Below are 21595 nucleotides of genomic sequence, written 5' to 3' on the forward strand. Positions count from 1 at the left end.
GACTGCATGGATTAGATCCTGCCTCAGGCAATGTTTGATGTAAAATCAGGGGAAACAGTCAAAATCGGCCCAGCAGGCCACAGCACAGGCACACACACAGCCATAATGCTGGCACACATACTGACCTGTCAGACCACCCCTTCTGACATTGCCTGATTGCCCTGTAGGCCAGTCAGACCATGCTCTTCATTTATATATCTTAAGTAACCTCGACACAATTTCTATTTGCCTAATTTGAATTTGTGCAATTCCAAGATCTGCATATTTGTTAATGGGGTGAACTTTTTTGAGCTGCATCTATTTACTAGTGGTAATATATAATACTAGAAGCAAGACTATCGGCGAGATTCATCAAAGTAAAATTGGCCTCGCAAAGGGCCAGATTCTGCGAATCCGACCCTTTGCGAGCGCTATTTTTGCATTTGGGATTCATCATCCCAAATGCAAAAATCGAATTACAGAACTCGCTAAATTGCGAAGAATCGCATTAGAGATTCCTTAAATGCTATTCATGAACCTTTTTAAAATTGGGAATTTGCAATATGGGGCCGCTATTTACCGCGAAGTGTAACTTCGTGGTAAATAGCGAAAACTTAGAAAGTGCATTTTTCTAAGTTGTATGTTACACACACACATGTCCTTTGGACATGTGTGTGCGCAACACCTGTGTACATTTGCATTTCAGGGGTGCTACAGGGTGTCCTTTGGACACCCTGGCACCCTTGAAATCGCTTCCTTATTTGCGATTAGCTAATTGCTAATCGCAAATAAGGAATGACTCCCCATTCATTCCTATGGGCCTTGAGGCCCATAGGAATGAATGGGGAAGCCATTCCTTATTTGCGATTAGCAATTAGCTAATCGCAAATAAGGAAGCAGTAGAAATCGCAAAATGAATTGCGATTTCTACATGCATCCCGTTTTACGAGTCTTTAATAGCGATTCCTTAATAATCGCTATTAAGGACTCGCAAAAGAGGACAATGATGAATCTGGGGTTTGTTCTTAGTCAGAATGTCCTCACTCCAAGGTCACTATTAAAGTACGGAATTTCGATAAAGAACCCTTAGAGAAATATAAAGGGAACAAGCATTCGCAAAGCCAATAGGACTCCCATGTTCAGCATGGCTAAAACTTAGTGGCTTAAAGTATAGTGGCTTGGAGTAGAGTGAAGTGTTGTGGAGTGGCATTGAATGTTGTGGAGAGATACAGAGTGGTGTACAGTGGCATAGAGTGGCGTAGAGTGGATTGAAATGAACGGACATGGAATGGAGCGGAGTGGCTTGGAGTGGTGTAGAGCAGAGTGGTGTAGTGTACTAGAGTGGCGTGGAGTGTTGTGGAGGCAGTAGCGTTTAGTAGAGTGGAAGGGCATTGGTGGAGTAGAGTGTCATAGAGTTGAGTGGCGTAGAGTGTCATTGAGTGGAATAGAGTGTTGTAGAGTGGAGTGGCATAGAGTGTCAGAGATTGGAGCAGCATAGAGCATCTTGGAGTGGCAAAGAGTGGTATTAAGTGGAGTAAAGTAATGGAGTGGTGTAGAAGGATTTGCAAAAAGAGTGGAGTAGAGTGGCTGGCATAAAGTAGAGTGGTGTAAAACCGTTTCGATTGTCGTAGAGTGGAGTGGCATAGAGTGTTGTAGAGTGGAGTGGAAAGAATGTCATAGAGTGGAATGTTATTGAGTGTCATAGAGTGGAGTGACATAGAGTAGAGTAGTAGAATGGAGTATGGAGTGGTGTAGAGAGAGTTGCACAGAGCATCATAGAGTGGAGTAGAGTGACAAAGTGGAGTAGAGAGCTGTATAGTGGAGTAGCGTAGAGTGGAGGGGCATAGAGTGGCGGAAGGTGTTGTAGAGTGGCATGGAGTGGGGTAAAGTCTCAGAGTGAAGTAGAGTGGAGTGTCATAGAGTAGAGTTGAGTAAAGTGTCATGAAGTGGTGTGGAGTAGAGTGGAGGGGTATAGAGTGGGGGTGTAGAGTGGATGGTCATAGAGTGGAGAGACATAGGGTGGAGGGACATAGAATGGAGGGACACATAGTGGATGGGGGTGGAGTGGCGCATCTTAGAGCAGAGTGGAATAACATACAGTGTAGTGGCGTGGAGTAGAGTCACCTGTTGTAGAGTAGAGTGGAGTGGCATAGAGTGGAGTAGGGTGGTGTTTCATAGACTAGAGTGGAGTGGCATGTTGTGGAATGACGTGTTGTAGAGTAGAGGGGCATGTTGTTGAGGGGCATGTCATGGGGTGGCATAGAGTGAAGTGGCATAGAGTGGAGTTGAGAGTGTTATAAAATTGAATGCCCTTTGTAGAGTGGTGTAGAGTGGAGTGGGGTAGAGTGGGGAAGAGTGGAGTGGCGTGTCATAGAGTGGAAGTGAGGTGAGTGGAGTGGAGCGGTGTGTCGTAGAATAGAGGGGACTGGAGTGGAATAGAGTGGAGTGTCAGACAGTGGAGTGGCTTGTAGTAAAGTGGAGTAGAGTATGATAGATTGTTTTAGAGTCGAAGGGTGTAGAGTGACATAGAATGGAGTGAGTGTTTTAGAGTTAAGTGGTGTAGAGTAGAGTAGCATGATGTGGAGTATGCATGGTGTGGTAGCATACTGACATTACAGATAATACAATTTCAATTGAAATGACCATTACATTTGCCTGGACAAACAGTCTTACTGATAGCACTATACAGTGCACAAACAATATTATGTGGAAATAGCATCATCTAGTGAATTGATTTGTTTTGATCATTTTAAAATATTCCTTTCCACCACACTTCAGAATTGAAAAGTGCTTAATTTGTGCTTTTCTAATTCTGATACTTTCTGAAATAGCTGCATATTTAATTTACAGGTATCTAAATTCTGTTGTGTGCTAGAAAAAAGCTTTTCCTTTCACAACCACAGCAAGATTGTCACATAAATCCTCTCTTTTTGAAGTCACAAAAAAAAAAGTAAACACCATATTCCCTCAGAAGACAGAGCCTGACATTCGTTCTCTGTCTTTGAATGCACAGCAAATGTTACATGATAAGAACATAATGTAAAGGTCTATGTACAGAAAGCGAACACTTGTGGAAGAATACAAGGAGTCCTGGTAAATAGGCTATGCTCCACGGGAGGAACTAACTCATGCTGGACAGCTTATGAGAAATAAAGCCAACAGAAGAAAGCAAGCAACTGTGAGTTACAAAACACAAAGCCAATGGTAAACAATGGGCATTATGCATTCCCTGGGAACCTTTCGGAATGCTCCCAAGAAATCTTTAGCAAACGAGACAGTTCTACTGGCTGCTGTTCATCATGGCTGAAAGTTTGTGGCATAGAGGAGAGTGGCGTAGAATGAAGTGGTGTATGGTGGAGTAGAATATCATGGAGTGGCATAGAGTGTCATGGAGTGGAATGGTGTAGAGTGGAGGAGGATGGCATAAAGTGAAGTGGCATACAGTGGAGTGTAATAGAGTGGCACAGAGTGGCGTGGAGTCGAGTGTTATGGAGTACCGTAAAGTGTTGTGGATTAGAGCTAAGTGGAGAGGTGTAGAGTGGAGTGGAGTAAAGTGTTGTAAAGTGGAGTAAAGTGTCATAGGGTGGAGTAGAGTGTCAGTGTGGAGTGCCATAAAGTAGAGTAGAGTGGCATGGAGTAGAGTGGAGTAGGGTAGAGTAGAGTGGAGTGGAGTGGAGTAGAGTGGAGTGGTGCAGAGTGGAGTAGAGTGGCTTGGCATGGAGTGGAGTTGCGTACAGTGGAATGGCATTCAGTGCCATGGAGGGTCATAGAGTGTCATGGAGGGTTGTAGAGTGGACATACAGGCTAGACTGTTGCTATTTGTTTTTGAGCAGGGTCAAGACTGATTTGCATAAGGGTGGGTCCAAACTTAGGTGACTGGTAGGCAAAAGAATGCTATCGAGCGATCGGCTCATGTAAAACTTATTGCAAGCATTCCCCCATTCCCTTTTGTGTATATAGTTCCTTCCCCGCCCCAAACTCGCAGTTGCCAGACTCATTTACAGGGGTGAACCACTTGGTTTCTAGCACTAGGTTTAGCCGCCTCGTCCATCAGAAACTCTAGACCTGGTGCATCATCCAGCACAGGACCACCAGGTCACAGCGGCAGTAGTCCTGGCACCATTTTTTCCCCTCAGGACTCCGTCAGGGGCAGATTCTTTTGCTATCCAGCAACAAACCCCCCATTTTTGGATTTTTATTGACCAGCAGAAGACATTACGGATTGGTCCAAAAAACATGGCATCCCTCTTGGAGCTCAACAATGCTGACAGGGCATCTGCGTACTTCCACATGAGGTTTCATCAGAGAGATCCAGCTGCAGGCAGGTGGGGATCTCCAGATGTGGTAGACTGCCTTCTGCTGGGTGGGCAGGGCTGAACTGGCTGTTTATCACACAGCTCCCCAGTTGTTTGAAGCCACTGGAGGACAGTTGGTTAATTTCTATTGCATCCTCCTCTGCCTGTCTCTCTGATTACCCAGGATTAATAACACATTTCTAGTGGGGACATAAACACACGAGATGAATGCAGGAGAGCTGGTGGGAGAGAGATTCAGAGAGAATGAAAATTAATTACATGAGAAGAAGGGAGAGGGCTGGTTGTGACATTTTTGTCAGAGCTGTTTTTGGTTCCAGATACTTTCTGCTGGGGAGTGTAGAGGTGATGGCCTCTGTTGAGAAGGTATGCTGTCGAGCCAACAATAAATGAAGCTGTGTGTCACTCCTCCACTGATCAATAGGGGCTGATCCCCAAAGGTCATTAGAGAATGATGCTGGGGTACTCAAAGTCATTTTTCTTGAAGCATGCATTCATTCATGATTTATTTGCTTTGCTTATTTCTGTAGGAAGCTTTCCTCTTTTTCAGTTTCTTCTACTTTCTCTCTAAGGCTTAATCCTGACTACCTTTATCTGTAACAACACTATGATTCTCTTTAGAAAATTGGTGTTTCTTTGAGATGACACTATCATTTCTAATGTAATGCTTCTCTTCTAATGTACTTTATCATCATACACGTTTTAGCAGCAGTTTATAGGAGACTGAGACACCAGAAGAAAACCATAGGGAGCATTTCTTGCTTTTAACTTGGACCTTCTCTTTTCCAACCCAAATAAATACCTCCCTGGCACAGCATCTGACTAATCGCTGTCAAAACTCTCTCCCCAAGTATTTACCAGAATCTGACACCTCAGAGCGGTACAATGGCCAAACTTCCTACTACATCAGAACTATTCTCTACTTATTTGTCGCTCTTGTCGGGGTTTCTCCTTGTTTTCTCCTTTCCCCATACTGTCCCACCCCATTTTTATTTTATGTCCTCCGTTTAGGTGCACCTTTATCACTTTCCATCTTTACTACCTTCTTTTATTGCATCTTCCTTCAAGTGCTCTTCCCCAAAATGGAAGGCACTTGCTACGGGCCCCTGGATCTCTACGGTAGTTGATCATCCCTACCTTCAAGCATGCTTTGGTGTCCTTGGTAATCCTACTACAACAGAGCAACAGGTCTACACAACCAACAACCTCACGGTTCACAGACACAATGTACTTCAAATATTCTGTCAAATAGGTGTTTACAGATTTCTGTTCTACCCAAAAGCATTTTAGGCGACCATGTTTAGCACAGCACCCCCTTACTGCTTTTACAACGTGGTGGTGATGAATTGTCACGTTTCCAGTTACAAACACACTGTCTATTTGTTGAAGTGTATACACAAAGTGCCTGATGCACAAGGACTTTGCTGTTATTTACTCTTGTACTACTCCTGGATTACTACTGAATTCTAGGAATAAGTCAGGACTTACTTCTAAAATATAGTAGTAAGCCAAGAGTACAACAAGAATAAGTCACACCAATCAACAACAAAGGTTATGTGAATCAGGTTTTTGATCTCTTCATGAAAGACAAGGGTGAAAATATTACTACTGCAAGAACTTCAGGTCATCTGGATTCCATAATATTACGCACTTAGGTACCAAATAGTTGTCCCTTGTCTCTCTTCAAACCTTGCAATAGGGATTTCTTCACTTGTATGATGGAAAAACAGGATACCTATTTTTTTTCACCAGTTCACCCAGGTCTTTTTCAGTGGAGCGGGTTCACATATGCAACACGAGTTGCCTTGGAGAATGAGAATATATGTAGCATTTTCTGTGACTTCCTCAGTATATGATGACATTTCTACAAAGTCATCTCACGTGGTCATACACTCCTTCACTCATTAGCATCAGTGCTTACCTTGTGCAGATTGTTTCATATGATGGGCACCGGTGCTCATTTCTGGGGGGCCAAAACTTAATTTTCAGCGTCAGACTTTGTCCTAGAGCAAGATAGAAAATAAAAGAAAACTGAGAAATTAGGAGAAAGCAAAATATAGGGAAAGAGTAGTGCATGGAGAAATCAGGGATGAAAAGAATCCACAACAATGAGATAACAAGCATGAGTAAATGCATTCAGTTTCGCCTATGTGATTAAGAATACGTAGTTTTTTGTTGTAAGTTGTAGCTTGCTGAATAGTTGTACAATATGTTACAGAAAGTCTATTAAAGTGGTATGACTTGTTGATGTACAAAAATGCAATATATTGTATTTTTAATAATGCTATAGTGCGGATAAGTAATAGCAAAATTTTGAAAAATGAATGAGTTAAATAATAGAATTAATTGATGTAATAGCAATAATATGTATCTAGAGGAGTTCTGACAACTTTTGAACCCAGTGCCACTGCACCTGATGCACCATCCAAGTCATGCCCCTCATGTCTGCATGATAACTGCATTTGTGACTTCCTGTTTAATAGTAAAATATAGCAATATTTAGTGTTTAAAGGAGTTATGACAACTTGTGGCCCAGATGCCACTGCACCTGATGCACCATTCAAATAATAACACTATTGCCTGCGAAGTAACTGCTCTTGTGACTGCCTGTTTAGTAGCAACATATTGCAATTTTTGGTGTTTAAAGGGGTTCCTAGAGCTTTGGGTCCCAGGTGTCACTGCACCCACTGCACCATTGAAATCATGACCCAAGTGCATGCAAGGTAAATGTACTTGTGATGTGACTGCTTATTTAGTAGTTAAATATAGCAATATTTGGTGTCTAGAGGAGTTCTGACAACTTTTGTCCCCTGTGCCACTACACGTGCAGCACCATTCGAATCATGGCCTTAGTGCCTGCTAGATAACTGCACTTGTGACTGCCTGTTTAGTAGTAAGCGTTAAGCCTTACTCTGCATTTAGTGAGGTCCCTTGAGCTTTTGTCCCTGGTACCACTGCACCTGTTGCACCATTCAAATCACGCTCTTTTAACTGCAATTGTGAACAGATCCTGGGCACACGTATGAATTCAACAGTTGATGCAAATTTGTGAATATGATACAGTCGACACCGGTGTTTTTTTTCTTAAAGAATGTTTATGTGGAGATGTTCATGAAGAAAACAACGCCAGCCGACAAGTGTTTCGTCAACAGGTCAATGCCTGTGACTCTTCAGGGCTTAAAGTGCGTGGTGCGGGTATTGAAGGACCGGTGATACTTCCAACCCGGTTAGCGGGAGTCGAGACAGCCGAAATGCGGTTGTCTGAAAACGAAGGGATAAAACGGGCGGGTGCGTCCGTATGGAGTGGAACCTGGAGGTGCAGGGTCCACGTCGTTGCTCGTCTCACACCGAGGGAGTGTGCAATTGTGTATGCCTGTATGTTAATACAATATAGCAATGTTAGGTGTTTAGAGGAGTTCTGATAACTTTCGGGCCCAGTGTCACTGCACCTTCTGCACCATTCAAATCATGACCCTGTTGTCTGTGAGGTAACTGCACTTGTGACTGTCTGTTTGGTAGTAAAATATAACCATATTAGGTGTTTAGTGTGGTGTCTAGTACTTTTAGTCCTAGTGCTACTGCACCTGCTGCACCATTCAAAGCATTACCCTATTGCCTGCTAGATAAATGCACTTGTGACTGTCTTGTTTTGTAGTAAACTTTATCAATAATCTAGGTTTAGTGGGGTCCCTAGAGCTTTTGGCCACAGACCACTGCATCTGCTGCGTCATTCAAATCAAGTCCCTTTTAACTACAGAGAACTGAAATGGACTGCCTGTTTTGTAGTCAAATATAGCAATATTCTGTGTTTAGAGGAGTTCTGACAACTTTTGGGCGCGATGCTACTGCGCCTTACTGCACCATTCAATTCATGACCCTGTTGTCTGAAAGGTAACTGCACTTGTGGTTCCCTGTTTAGGAACAAAATATAGCAGTATTAGGTGTTTTGTTGGATACTTGGAGCTTTTTGTCCCGGTGCCACCCCACCTGCTGCAATATTGAAATTATGACCCTAATGCTTGCTGGATAACTGCACTTATAACTGTCTATTTAGTTGCAAAATATAGCAATATTAATTGTTTAGAAGAGTTCTGACAACTTTGGACACTGTGCTACAGCATCTGCTGCACCATTCAAATAATGGCACTTTTGCCTGCAAGATAACTGTACTTTTGACTGCCTGTTTAGTAGGAGAATATAGCAATATTTGGTGTTTAGTGGAGTTATGCCTACTTTTGGCCCCAGTGCCACTGCAACTGCTGCATAATTTAAATCAATCCCAATTTAGTTGCAAGATAACTCAAATTGTGACCGCCTGTTTAGTAGAAAAATATAGCAATATTAGGTGTTTAGTGGAGTATATAATGCTCAAAGGCTTTTCGCCGTGTCACCTTGATGCACGCTCCGTCCATGTGCGTTTAGAAATGTGAAAAGCCGGAGCCTCGTCAGGCCCCCAAACAAGATGCATAGCCACATCAATAAATGAATCCACTCATAAACTTGTTTATCATTCTGTATTCTTACTTTCTCCCAACTTTTTTAACTTACATTTTCTACAAAGTTTTCATGTTATTTATGTTTTCATTTTGTGTTTAGTGTTGCCTATCCAGGCTTTGAAATCAGCAGTGGAACATTCAAAAGTTCCTCCTGTCACAGCACATAAAGTCTCTACCCAATGCATTTTGAGGTAATTCCCTTCCTTAGGGGTAACTACAACACATTTTAAATTCAAAAAGATCCCATCAGTTTTTGTACACAAAACATACATTCTACTAAAAATACATCCTTTCTCTTGAACTTTTACAATACATCAAATCCTTACTTCATGCTGTGAATGACTATCTTCCCAACTCCATAGTCATAACACCCAACAAAAACCTAGGGGCATATTAGCAAGAACCTCGTTAAAATTATCGCCGTTTTAGCGGCAGGAAACTGCAGCTAAAATGGCAAGAATGGGCTTGCTAATATGCGTTATAGAATTCCAATAGAAGCCCAGGTTAGGTGTCCTGCACATCTAACCTGGGCTTCTATAACGCATATTAGCAAGCCCATTATCGTCGTTTTAGCGGCAGTTTCCTGCCGCTAAAACGGCAATAATCTTAACGAGATTCTTGCTAATATGCCCCCTAATTTCCCAAATAATCCAATTTAACACACCATGAAAACTCGATAAATCAAACATCACCTTTCAAGTGCAACTAATACGTACATCACATAAGCCTTAAAATCACCTAATGTGTGCACCAAAATATCCCTCTGCCCACCAAAAATAAACGAAAATCCACTCTTGGTACCTCATGACTCCTCAAATGCTTACAGTGACTTCAACCATAATTTGACAAGAACCATGTGGCATTTTCCCAATTTTCGCAGCTACCGTTTTATCTTTTATCGTCAAACCAAGGTCTGAATGCAGCCCCATTGGTGTTTCTATTTAAATAAACCCCAGTCTACTTAGAACTCACATGCACCTAATAACTTACAGGTGCTCGGATTCACCCGCGAGAAGAGAAATCAACAAGCATTTACAATGCAATGGTCTCGGCATTATTAAAGGTAGAGCTATTGGCATTGCTCATAACATTTTTTTCTCTTTTTAAAAAAAACACATAAATAAATGGTATTGTCATTTACAATGGCAATAGGTGAGCATTAGAGAGTAGTAGAGAGTATTCGCGTACACAGAGCCACGCACACACACACAGACAGAGCCGCGCACACACACACAGACAGAGCCGCGCACACACACACACACACACAGACAGAGCCGCACACACACACACACAGACAGAGCCACGCACACACACACAGACAGAGCCACGCACACACACACACACAGAGACAGAGAGAGCCACGCACACACATACACACAGACAGAGCCACGCACACACACAGACAGAGCCACGCACACACACACACACACAGAGAGCCACGCACACACACACACACACACACACACACAGACAGAGCCATGCACACACACACACACACACACACACAGACAGAGCCACACACACACAGAAAGAGCCATGCACACGCACAGACAGAGCCACGCACACACACAGACAGACAGAGCCACGTACAAGCACACACCGCCCCCGCAAGCACTGACTCGTAACGGTGACGCCGCCCCCGCGCCCCCTGGCCCCCAGTACTCACGATGGTGACACTGGCCTTGCGCAGGTCGCGGTTCTCTTCCTGCAGGGCTTTGCATTTGAGCTTGTAGGTTTCTAGCTCGATCTTGAGGACCTTGTTCTCCTGCTGCAGAGACGCCAGCCGATTGCTGAGCTCCTCCAGGCGGAAGAGCGAGATAACTACCAGAAGACCTCCTGAAAGCAGAACGTTAAGCTGCCAGTGATTCCAGGTGGTGGGCACCAGTTTACGTTTTTTATCTTCGTGACTGGCCTGGACATGTTGGTGGCTGCCAGATCAAGTGCAAGGTACGGCTGCTTTGCATACGGTTTTAGGAGTGAAGATGGCTGGTGGTTGACTACACTGTGCACGGTGAGACTGCTGATGATAAACTCAGTGACCCTCACACAAGAACAGTGTCCCCTTGTATCCCAGGGTGCAATGGCCCGGATACTCCCTTCATTCAGGCAGGCCTCGGGCAGAAGGCTCCTCCTCGTTTGTTTCTGTTCCTTTCACTTTCATTTTCGCTTGAGCTGTCACTCACGGTGGTGTCAGCACAGAGGGGGCTCCGGACGGTCCTGTCAGCCCGGGCCATGTCTGGAGCGGCCTCCGTCGGACACGCTTAGTGACCAGTCTGGGGCGTGGACCTGGAGTGGACACGGGGCTTGTGCCATTAAGACCCAATTGGTCAATGGAGGTGAGCAGTCCTTGGCCCCTACACTCTCGATGGGCATTAGTGGAGCCTCTGGAGCCCTGCTCACCACAGGAGGAGAGGAGGGAGCCTTAAGATGACATGGCAAGTGCTTTGGGAGACTTCCGGTTGCCTGGCGAATTACATATGTAATGCAAAGTTTCACAGAAACCCAACAATGGAGCAAAACTTGTTTTCTTTGCACTGCACACAACCAAGCAGAGGAAGAGGCAAAATACAGAGCAGCGCAGAGATTTCCAATGAAAGATTTCAATTCAAAGACATGGCTGGGTTGCCTTTTGAGGGACATGGAAAGGACGATTGATTTACACCTTCAGTAAAGACCCGCAAAGGACGTGTAGAGGTCCAGACCGATGACACTGTGCATGAGGGGAACGGGGAGATGCTTTTGAGGGGCAGGAACACACACCATGAACAGAGCTCCTGCTGGGGTGGTGGGGACGTGACGCAATAGCTCAGCTCACAGTCAGGAGACCGTGGTGATAAAAATGTCGAAGCTTGCAGTCGCCAATTCCAATGTTTTTGTTGCCCTTTTGGGACCTCCTGCAGCCGTCAGGCCGCCTTTGTTTATTCCCTCCTCGCTTCCGGGTTTTTACAAGTCTCGCTCAGCTGCTGGTGGGGCCCGCAGAGGGCCAGTTAAACACAGCCCAGGTGTGCAGTCCACCCTGCGCGCGCACGGAGGCCCAGTGACTGCACCAGTTATAAACTAGAAGTGAACGGGGGAGGGGGGGGAGGGACCGACGGACACCACTTGCACAAAGGGGGCATTGTGGGCCTGAACCGCCGCACTCTGGGAGAGTACACAAAGCACAGAGGCGCACATGGGTCCCAGCTGAGTGGAATGTGGCAGTTCACTGTCGGACTCTGTCCCGTACAAAGTGATTTGTAGAGAGCACGGAGGGACATGCCCACTTCATTGAACAGCCGAAGACAGTCGATACTACCGGGGTCATCTTGCTGGCAGTGCGACCCTGCCTATGCACCCGGTAATGTTTGTCGCATTAGTGACAGGGTTGTTTGTGAACTATTGCTTCAGGTACCTCAGATAGCAGAGGCTTTGTAAGAATATTCACCTCCCCCCAACAGTCTAGACATCTGTGCATTAGACAAGTGCAAAGAAATGTCTTGCGACTGCGCAGGGTACGAGCCAGAACAATTCTGTGGAAGTGTAGAACCGCTCTCGGGAAACAGTCAAAAGAATGCAACGTTTGAAGAAGGCGCAGTGTGAAGCAGTGTTCCCAGCCAGTATGTTTTCATCTGACAATATTAATGCACCACGGTCCACACACTGACCTGAAACAACAATACAGTCATGCCGCTAGAGTGCCATATGTGGTCTCATTACAAAGTGATAGGTGTTCAATTTGTTTATTTCAACAGAATTTGTTTGCTACTGATGGAGCGGGATAGAAAACAGAAATCTGTTTAAACCCGTGAAGTCACATTTCCATAAATAAATTAATAATGCTAACAATTTGTGATATGTGTATGCTAATTCAACCTAGTTTAAAGTTACATTACATTACAGAACACATGGGAAACTAACATGTGTGCTCATAAATGTGCATTATGTTGCATTCTTATGTATGTGGAAAATAATAAATTTATCTTGTCTATTGTCATGTCATAACTAATAGCAGCTGTTTTTAAAATAATGGCATGTGCTTATTTTGCTTCCCTTGTCTATGTGATGTCATTTCTACTATTCTAGGTGCACATAAGGTTTTATGGATTATGAAGACTGGTAGATATAAAATGCTGCTTTATTTGTGCTTTACTGCTAGGTAATTTAGACTAATGGGTTAATTATTAGCAATGATGGGAGGCAACAGAACAAACTGTATTTCTTGCATTAATTATTCTTTGTGTTTGTTTATATAATAGTTTTACAAGTGAAGCTTAGAGATGGCTGCAGGAAAATAGTACCCTTTTAAAAGTGACGCAGGGACGGTGGCGCAGAAAATTGACGCTTTCTGAAAGAGGCCTAATGATGAAAATGGCTCAAGTGAAAATAATTCTGAGAAGGATGGAAAAGGCCTCTGAGCTTTTATTTTGAAAGGTTTTGGAATGAACTGCTAAAAAGATGACTTTTTGGAGAAATTTGCTAACGTTTGCTAACGTGCCACGGGAGTTCAGAGCTGACTGGCTCAAGGTTAAAAAGGAAGCTGTCGCTACAAAATGTAGCAGTCTAAGGAGAACTGCCAAGACTTCTAAATGAACAATGGACTAGTGAATTTGCCCGGGCATGTAAGAAGGAGGTGTCACAGTTTACTGTGGTACGAGGTGGCTCAGCCAATGGAGAACTAGAATTCGTCTGCTGGAATGTGAAAAATAGTTAGCTCAGCTAAATTAGGGTATAAGAATAGGTTCAGAGAACACATAGTTGGCTTATGCTCGAGAATTCTGGAGGACGATGTTATGCTGATGGACTTTACACGTGAGGACAGGAGTTTTTATTAATTACTTTATTATTAGGTGATGAGGGTAGAGACAGAGATATAGTTAGGATTTTGGAAAATGCTTAATTTTACTTATTCCTGCTAATGAATAATAATTCTTGATTTATGCTCTTTTTATTAATACTGAATAAATCTTTCTTTATGACATTTTCTAATGCTTGTTTAATAAAATACCAAAACCTAAGTTTTTCTAGATGTGTTAAAATAAACTTTCTAAAATGACAAGCTGGTCTTGATTATTGCAGATGGTTTAAACAACTATATTTAGATCTTATCGCCTCATGATTCAAGCGCTCTATTGTTGTTATGGGCCTAGTGTTGTAATGTAAGTTTTGTGGTAGTAAATAGCGTCATTTGTGCAATATTTTGGTGAGAGCGCTGGATCAATTTCTGGTAGCAGAGGATGGTTTATATATGTTGTTTTTGACATACATATTACATGCATGATACATATATGTTGGTAAATTCATAGGATTAAGTTTTAACACATGTTGAGTTTGTTTTATTTTGTGCTAAGTGTGTACCGGTACAAAAACTGTGTGATGAGAATGTAGTCATGCAGAATATCTGATCTGTTTCTGTGATATCGCCGAGTATCACTGTTGGTATCGCCGTGTACCAGAAGTATTGTCGCCGTGCAATACAGTGTTGTCGCCGTGCAACACAGTTTTAGGGCTAGGTGTGAATCTTGTAATAGTGAGGGTTTTCTAAGAAATTAGAGCAGCATGAGAATAGGGACAAAGCGCCTTCCATAAAACTCATCGTGATAAGAGTATTAGTTATATTCGAGCTTGAGTGAAGGGCAGGGTAATGTCGGTGCATGATTATCTATAAACAGGTTAGAGTCCTGTACGGGTACATGTTTTATATCTATAAACAGGTGAGAGCCCTGTACGGATAACGGTGTTATTTTGCTAACGGTGCATGATTTCTATAAACAGGTGAGAGTCCTGTACGGATTTTATGTGTGTCTGAAGTTAGGGAATTTTCAGTGTGAAAGTGCGTGATTGTTTTGTAAGGTATGTTCAAGTGGAACTCTTAGAACTTTCACTTCGCGGTGGGTTCAGAGGAAAATGAGTTCATATTCTTACGTGTTAGAAGGGTAGGGTAAGAGTTGCTCTACTGGCAAATGGAAATTATCCTTAGTGTGAATAGCGCCGTCTATTCCGAAGTGTGGATACTTGAATGTATGTAAACTATCCTAATTAGAGAAGCAGACAGATGTGTTTCGTTTTATATATTCACTAAAATGTACCAAAAGTAATTTTAAGGTACTTAGGAAAGTTCAGGATAAAGTCTGTACCATTCTAAGACTTTTATGATATTGTGCAGTGTTTAAATACATTTAAAGGCTCTGCACACTAATAAATTCGATTCAAAAAGTGTTCAGCATAGTTGAAATGTATAAAAAGGTGAACTGTGCTATTTTAAAACATTCAGGAGCATTTTAGAATGTTCTGTGTTAATTAGGCTATAATTAAGGTATTCAACGTTGTTAAACAAATTTAAGTAAGTAAAAAGTGATTAGTATTGATTTTATAAACATTCCTCGCTTTAAATATAGTATTATACTGTTCTCCGTAGTTTAAAACCATTTAATTGTGCCCCGATCGAAAATTGTAAGGGAGGGGCTGGTTTTAGGAGTGAGAACGTGTGAGGAGAAAGCCTGCAGCTGCAGCAGCTGCCTACGTCAGAGCTTGCCGCGCTCTGATTGGCTCAAGTGTCTGGAGCACCATAGCAAAGCAGCGTTATGATTCGCTATAATGTTTTAGAATAGTCGCGCGTGATTGGCTAGTGCGCGTCTTCACTTCATGCCAAGTTACTCTCTTTGGTTAGATTGTCACAGAATAAAAACAAGGCCTTACTCTAATTGGTTGGTGTATTTGGAGCATTACAGTAAAAGTGTTCCCTGATTGGCTGAAGCATTACTGTGATGCTGTAATTGGCTAATCGTCCGTTTTGGTTTTCCTAGTTAAAATTATACTGTTATTTCAAAAAATTAATGTATGCCATAAGCATAGCACTGCGTTGCAATCACATTTTGTGAAGGAGGGGGGCTGTTAAGGAGCGAGTAGGAGAGAGAGCTGCCTGCAGCGGCTCCCTACATCAGCAGCCGCGCTGCCATTGGCTAAAACGGCCCGTCGCGTCATCACAAGGCCGCGCACCCATTGGATATTGACGCGTAGCGTCATACCAGGGTCGCGACCTTATTGGTTAAGGCTCCGTGAGCTGCGCCTTAATTGGGCAAAGCTCTATGAACTGTGTATAGGTAAATAAATAAAGATATAATAAGTGTCCCCAAGTTTTCATTAAAATACTTGAATTAATATATAAATTCCTGTTTCATGATTCCTCCTTATCGCGCTATTTTGTATTGATTGAAGCGCGAGGGGAGAGAGCTTGGAGCTACAGCGAGAGGGTGTGTTAGAGCCGCTTTGCTCTGATTAGTAGAAAGTGACCAGAGCGTCATAAGCAGAGCCGCGCTCCGATTGGGCGAGGCTCCGTGAGCCCCGTTCTGATTGGGCGAGGCTCTCCCATGTGTGAAAATAGCTACGGCTTGATTTGATTAAACCGGTGAGAGGAAAAGCGTATAAAAGTTGATGTGGTCGAGAGAGTGCACACAAAATTAAAATTACATAAATAAATTAAAATAAAGGCGATTGTGCTATATATTAAAATTTCACATCCTAAAGGAGGAGCTGTGCGCGAGGGGAGAGAGCTCGAGGCTGCAGCGGCAGGATATAGAAGAGTTGTCGCGCTCTGATTGATAGATTTAGTCTGGCGCGTCATAATAGGGCCACACTGTGATTCGTTGAAACACCCGGAGTGTCATAGTGAAGTAGCGCTCTCATTGGCTGAGGCGCGAATATCACTTTAAAATAATTGTTTATAATTTAAAATTATCCCCGATTCGATTTCATTCCTTGATATAGCTGTGTGTACCACAATTAAATTATAATAATGGCCAATGAACATTGTGCACTATATTGCAAGTTCAGCTCAATTGTACAAGGGAGGGGCTGAGCACAGAGAGCTAGAGATCAATATCACTTGCTAAATTATTGTCAAATTATTTAAATTAGTCCCTGCCTTGGTTTCTTTTCCTCACTACAGTGAGTTGTCTGGCAAGTGTTATACGCAGTGTTGAGAAGCGCATTTGTGGGAGAAGGCTGCTTGGGGTGCGAGGGTACAAGGGGAGACTCCAGCATCAGCAACATATGTCACAGCAAAGGCAGCGCTGAGATTGGCCGAGTATTACAGCCGCTGTGTTGTGATTGGCAGATGCGCAGCTGTGTTCTGATTGGTTGCGCAGCGTAAAAGCAGTGCTCTGATTGGCTGGAGCGGGTCATGCCAGATATGTTTTAGTTGGACCAGGCATTTGCCGCGCTGTGATTGGTTGGAGTGTGTCTGCCGAGTTGTTTACCTTTTGTAAATATTGCATGCTTTAGGTTTTGATTGCTGCTACAATTATATTATTGAATTAGTTGTGTCCAATTTGTCAGGCATACCAAAGCAATACTAGTCTATAGTTTTCAATAAATTCTTTCTCCTTAATAGGTTTACAAAATTATTAAGAAGTGCTACCTCCATGAAAGGGGCAGGATCTTTTTTTTTGTTCTTGAAAGCTGCAAGTTAGTTAATTATTTTAGGGTTTTTTAATTTGAATTAAGTTCAAGGAAGACTGGTTTTTAAGCTAGTTGATTGGAGGTTTGTGCAGCAAAATTAAAATAATAAATATTTCCAAGCATTTTTGTGAGTTACTGTATTAATTAATGGTGTAATTATAGTGTCCACTAAGCTGCATATAAATCATTAACAGCAGTATAGCAACAATCCTGTTCAAAGGTGGTCACGCGCGCAGAAACATAATATTAAAAAATATATGCAGTCCTTGTTCTATTTAGGTGGTTCGGTCTGTTATTTGATTTATTGATTAGATTATTACCAATAGTGTTTTAGTTAATTTACATTTTACTGCCCAAATTTAAAAACAAACAGGTTAGGTTTTTCTTTTTTTACAGGTATACGTTGCAGAAGGTGTGTAAAATAAGTACATTTAAGACACATGTGATTATATGTTGGTATAAATAAAAATTTTGCGTTGCTACTGTTTTTGCAAATTGATATTTTTCTTTACAGGTTAATTATAATTTAGTGATACGGGTAAATTAGGAGATATATTAGATTGACCAAATTATAAAGTTTTCTTCACCTGACCTTGTTAAATTAATTAATTAATTGATCAGCAAGCGCTACAAGGCAAATTTAGAGAGTACAATTACCAAATTAATTAAAGAAAATGTCTTCCTTATACAAGAAAATGAAAAGGGTTGTTGCCAAATGTGAGAGTAAATTAAAGATTCCCAAATTAGCGAAAATAAATAATAAAGGTGTCAGAGTAGAAAATATAGATCAGTGTACAATTGATGTTGTAAATATGGATCAGAACAGAAATTCAAGAAGACCCCCAGAACAGATTAATGCAACGCCAAAAGTGTCAGATCAGATTGATAAAGTGCCAGTTCAGAATTTTACTAAAATTAATGCAATTGAAAAACATGTTGAAATGATTGGTATATCTGGAATTAATATTCCTGGTTATGTAAATTCATCAAATGATTTAAAGGAGTCCATGAAAATTATGGAAACAGAGATAGTCCCTGTGCTGGGAAAGGATGAAATTAATTCCGCAAATTTAAAGGTCCCATTAACTGAAAAGGTTTATTCTATTGTACTTGAGATTGAACTAGTAGGGATCAAAATTCAGCAAGAAACAGAGATGACTTCAGTTCTGGTAAGTGAGAAGTCTGACATTGACCTAATTGAATTGACACAGTCAGACGAGTCAAAATTCTGGTCAATTAAAAGGGAAACTGAGATAAATGAGCTAAATAAAGAGCTACAAATACAGCGACAGGTAATGGTTCAGCAGAATGACATGGCTTCATTGCCATTGCAAAATTTTGTTAATGAACAAACAGACAAAACAGATACAGGATTAAATAAAGAACAGGAAAACAGTCCAAAAAGATTAAATGCACTTCCAGAATGTTGGAATGAAAATAATGTTCTTTTAAGTGAAGACATCAAAGTAAAGGATGCAATTGATCAACAGATTAAAACATTGACTTCTACAGGTTCACTTTTCAGAAATGCAAATTTAATTAAAAGATTGATTGATGATATTCAATTGGCAGAAAGGTTTGCTGGCGTGATATGTGCAGTATACAAAATGAATGATGAACATGCTTTGAGTTCACTAATACTAACAGCTGTAGTTGAAACATGGCAGAGAATCAAAGACTTACGAGATGATGCAACTCATGAGGAGAAAAACACATGGTTGAGAAACACATGGTTAAGAGCAGATTTTAGACAGCGAGATGAGGATGAGATTTTGTCACACAAAGATGGTAGAGTAGTTTTACCAAATAGCATGATTACTGACATGGACAGAATGTACCATAGATTTGTAGAATCTCTTTACCAGAGGTGTCTGGCTTGCCAACAAGTGAACACAATTAAGAGAACAGTTGTGAGATTGGGAACGGAATTACAGGAGAGTGGTTCATTGACTAGATTACAAATGAATTTCTGTGAGATGTCACTGCATGAAAAACTGTGCTACATTTTTGTGATTTACTGTTTGATTACAAAATGGTTTGAAACATTTCAGATGCGACATGATGATGAAATTACTGTTGCAAAGTTATCAGATAACAAAAGACATATTGAAAACAGACTGCTCCATTGTACAGATAGACTAGAAATTTCAGATGTTGAGGAGCATGAGAATGTTACTATAAAAGTCAGAGATGCAAAAATGTGCCTAGCTACAGGTACAAAGTGGACAGATATTCTTCCACTTGTTTTGATGTTTTTGAGAAGTACTACTGATAAAAAGACAGATTTAAGTCCACGTGATATTATGATGGACAAGGTCATGAGACAGACATTCATACCAGAGAAAAGAATGATGACTATCAATGATAGCATCAATTTGGAGAACTGCAGGAATTTGTCAGATGAAATGATTACTGTGTTTGATGAAGATGAAACTGAAGTGCAAACAAGAGAAAAAGAGCAAGTACTTGATCTGTTACCAGGAAAAAGAATCAGGAAAAAGGTTCGTCTAAAAGGGAATTCTCTAGTGCCAAGGTGGCAGAAAAGGAGGCTAATCAGTCTTGTCACAACAAATGCAGAGAAGTGCAAAAGACTGAAGAGGTGGATTGACACTGGCCATACTTTTCGTGTATCTACACCTGAAAATCCTGATGAGGATAGTGTCACAACTGCTGATTCAGATTCTGAAGAAGAGTCTGAAGAGAATCCAGATCTTGAAGATCGACAAGTTGGTCGACATCTGGAGAACATGAAAAGAAAACAAGCCTTGATTGAAGAAGACTTGAACGTTGTGACTGAAGACTCAGAAAATGGTGGAAATCTGCCAGAAAAAGAAGCAGAAGAAGAATGTGATCAAATTGTGATTCAAGACCAGGAGAATATTGAAAAGCAGAAAAGTAACTCTGAAAGCAGGAACAAGAATTGTGAAACTGGGAAGCTGAAGGTAATTGAAGAAGAATATGAATTGCCAAGTACCAGCTACAAAGATGACGTTCCTAACGGAGTGAAGCTGCTGAGTAAAGAAGTACCTGAGTCCAGAATGAAAATGTCTGACACTGAAACTGATGAGAATGATGAAGATTCTCAAATAAGAAAATTCAGAAAAGGAGCTTGGAGAACAGAATGTAATGTGATCAAGCAAAAGAAGAAATTACTAAGAAAAAGTGATAATTGGCCAGGAGAAAATGAAGGCCTAAAATTCAAATTGAGATACAGATCAAAGAAACAGATTGATGAAAAATCAAGTCAAAAAGATTCTGAAAAGAAAAGTGAGACAGGAAAGAGAATGGAAGTGATACCTGTAGCGGAGGTAAATGATGAGAGTCAGAAAAAGATTGAAGAGAAAAGTGACAATGATTGAAGTACATACCTGTTAAATTTTAGGTTTTTGTTTTTGGCATAAGGCTGAAGAAATCTTGTTAGGTGACACAAGGTCGAAGAAATTCTGTTAGCTGAAAAATTAATTTGTGACATTAGGTCGAAGAAAAACTGTTAGAAGGTTTAAAGAGTATAAAAAAAAAAAAAAAAAAAACATTTTTGAAAAAGGGGGGTGTTAGAAATTTTTAGAAAATTTAGGTAAAATTTTTAAAATTTTTGTTTTATTTTTCTTTGCAAGCTTAATGAAAATACATTCAACAAGCTCAAGATGCTTAATTTTAAATAAATGTTGTAAGATGTCTCTGATATATATGCTCCTAATAATTCTGCTTTGGTTAATTTAGGTTATTGTTCTTTTAGAAATTAACAAGGAGAAGTTTAAAGTTAATATGACAAGCAAGATACAGACATTTTATTAGTTATAATTTTTGCAACACTTTTTTTGAAGCTCAGTTGTATGTTACACAAGAGAAAGAAATAGAACTAGAGGGGTTTCTTAAAACTCAATATGAGAATTGTAGATAAACTGATGAGATAAGTCTTTAGAAATACTAACACAGGTGAAATTGAATCATGTTCATCTTAGATAAAATCTTTGCTAAAATATTGGGTGGTGGTGTGGTGATTTGTTAATCACCAGATGAGGGAGTTGATGGAGCGGGATAGAAAACAGAAATCTGTTTAAACCCGTGAAGTCACATTTCCATAAATAAATTAATAATGCTAACAATTTGTGATATGTGTATGCTAATTCAACCTAGTTTAAAGTTACATTACATTACAGAACACATGGGAAACTAACATGTGTGCTCATAAATGTGCATTATGTTGCATTCTTATGTATGTGGAAAATAATAAATTTATCTTGTCTATTGTCATGTCATAACTAATAGCAGCTGTTTTTAAAATAATGGCATGTGCTTATTTTGCTTCCCTTGTCTATGTGATGTCATTTCTACTATTCTAGGTGCACATAAGGTTTTATGGATTATGAA

General features: G+C 41.0%; 1 long non-coding RNA gene across 1 annotated transcript in view; it reads right to left on the reverse strand.

Moving 5' to 3' along the window:
- Positions 1-21595, reverse strand: part of LOC144761769 (uncharacterized) — a 78281-nt gene that overhangs the window by 11000 nt on the left and 45686 nt on the right. The window contains exon 2 of the long non-coding RNA XR_013595889.1: positions 6214-6295. This is a non-coding gene — a long non-coding RNA (uncharacterized LOC144761769). The remainder of the gene's footprint in view (positions 1-6213; positions 6296-21595) is intronic.

The sequence above is a fragment of the Lissotriton helveticus genome, chromosome 6 (assembly GCF_964261635.1).
Source record: "Lissotriton helveticus chromosome 6, aLisHel1.1, whole genome shotgun sequence".
In the NCBI taxonomy this organism is placed as follows: Eukaryota; Metazoa; Chordata; class Amphibia; order Caudata; family Salamandridae; genus Lissotriton; species Lissotriton helveticus.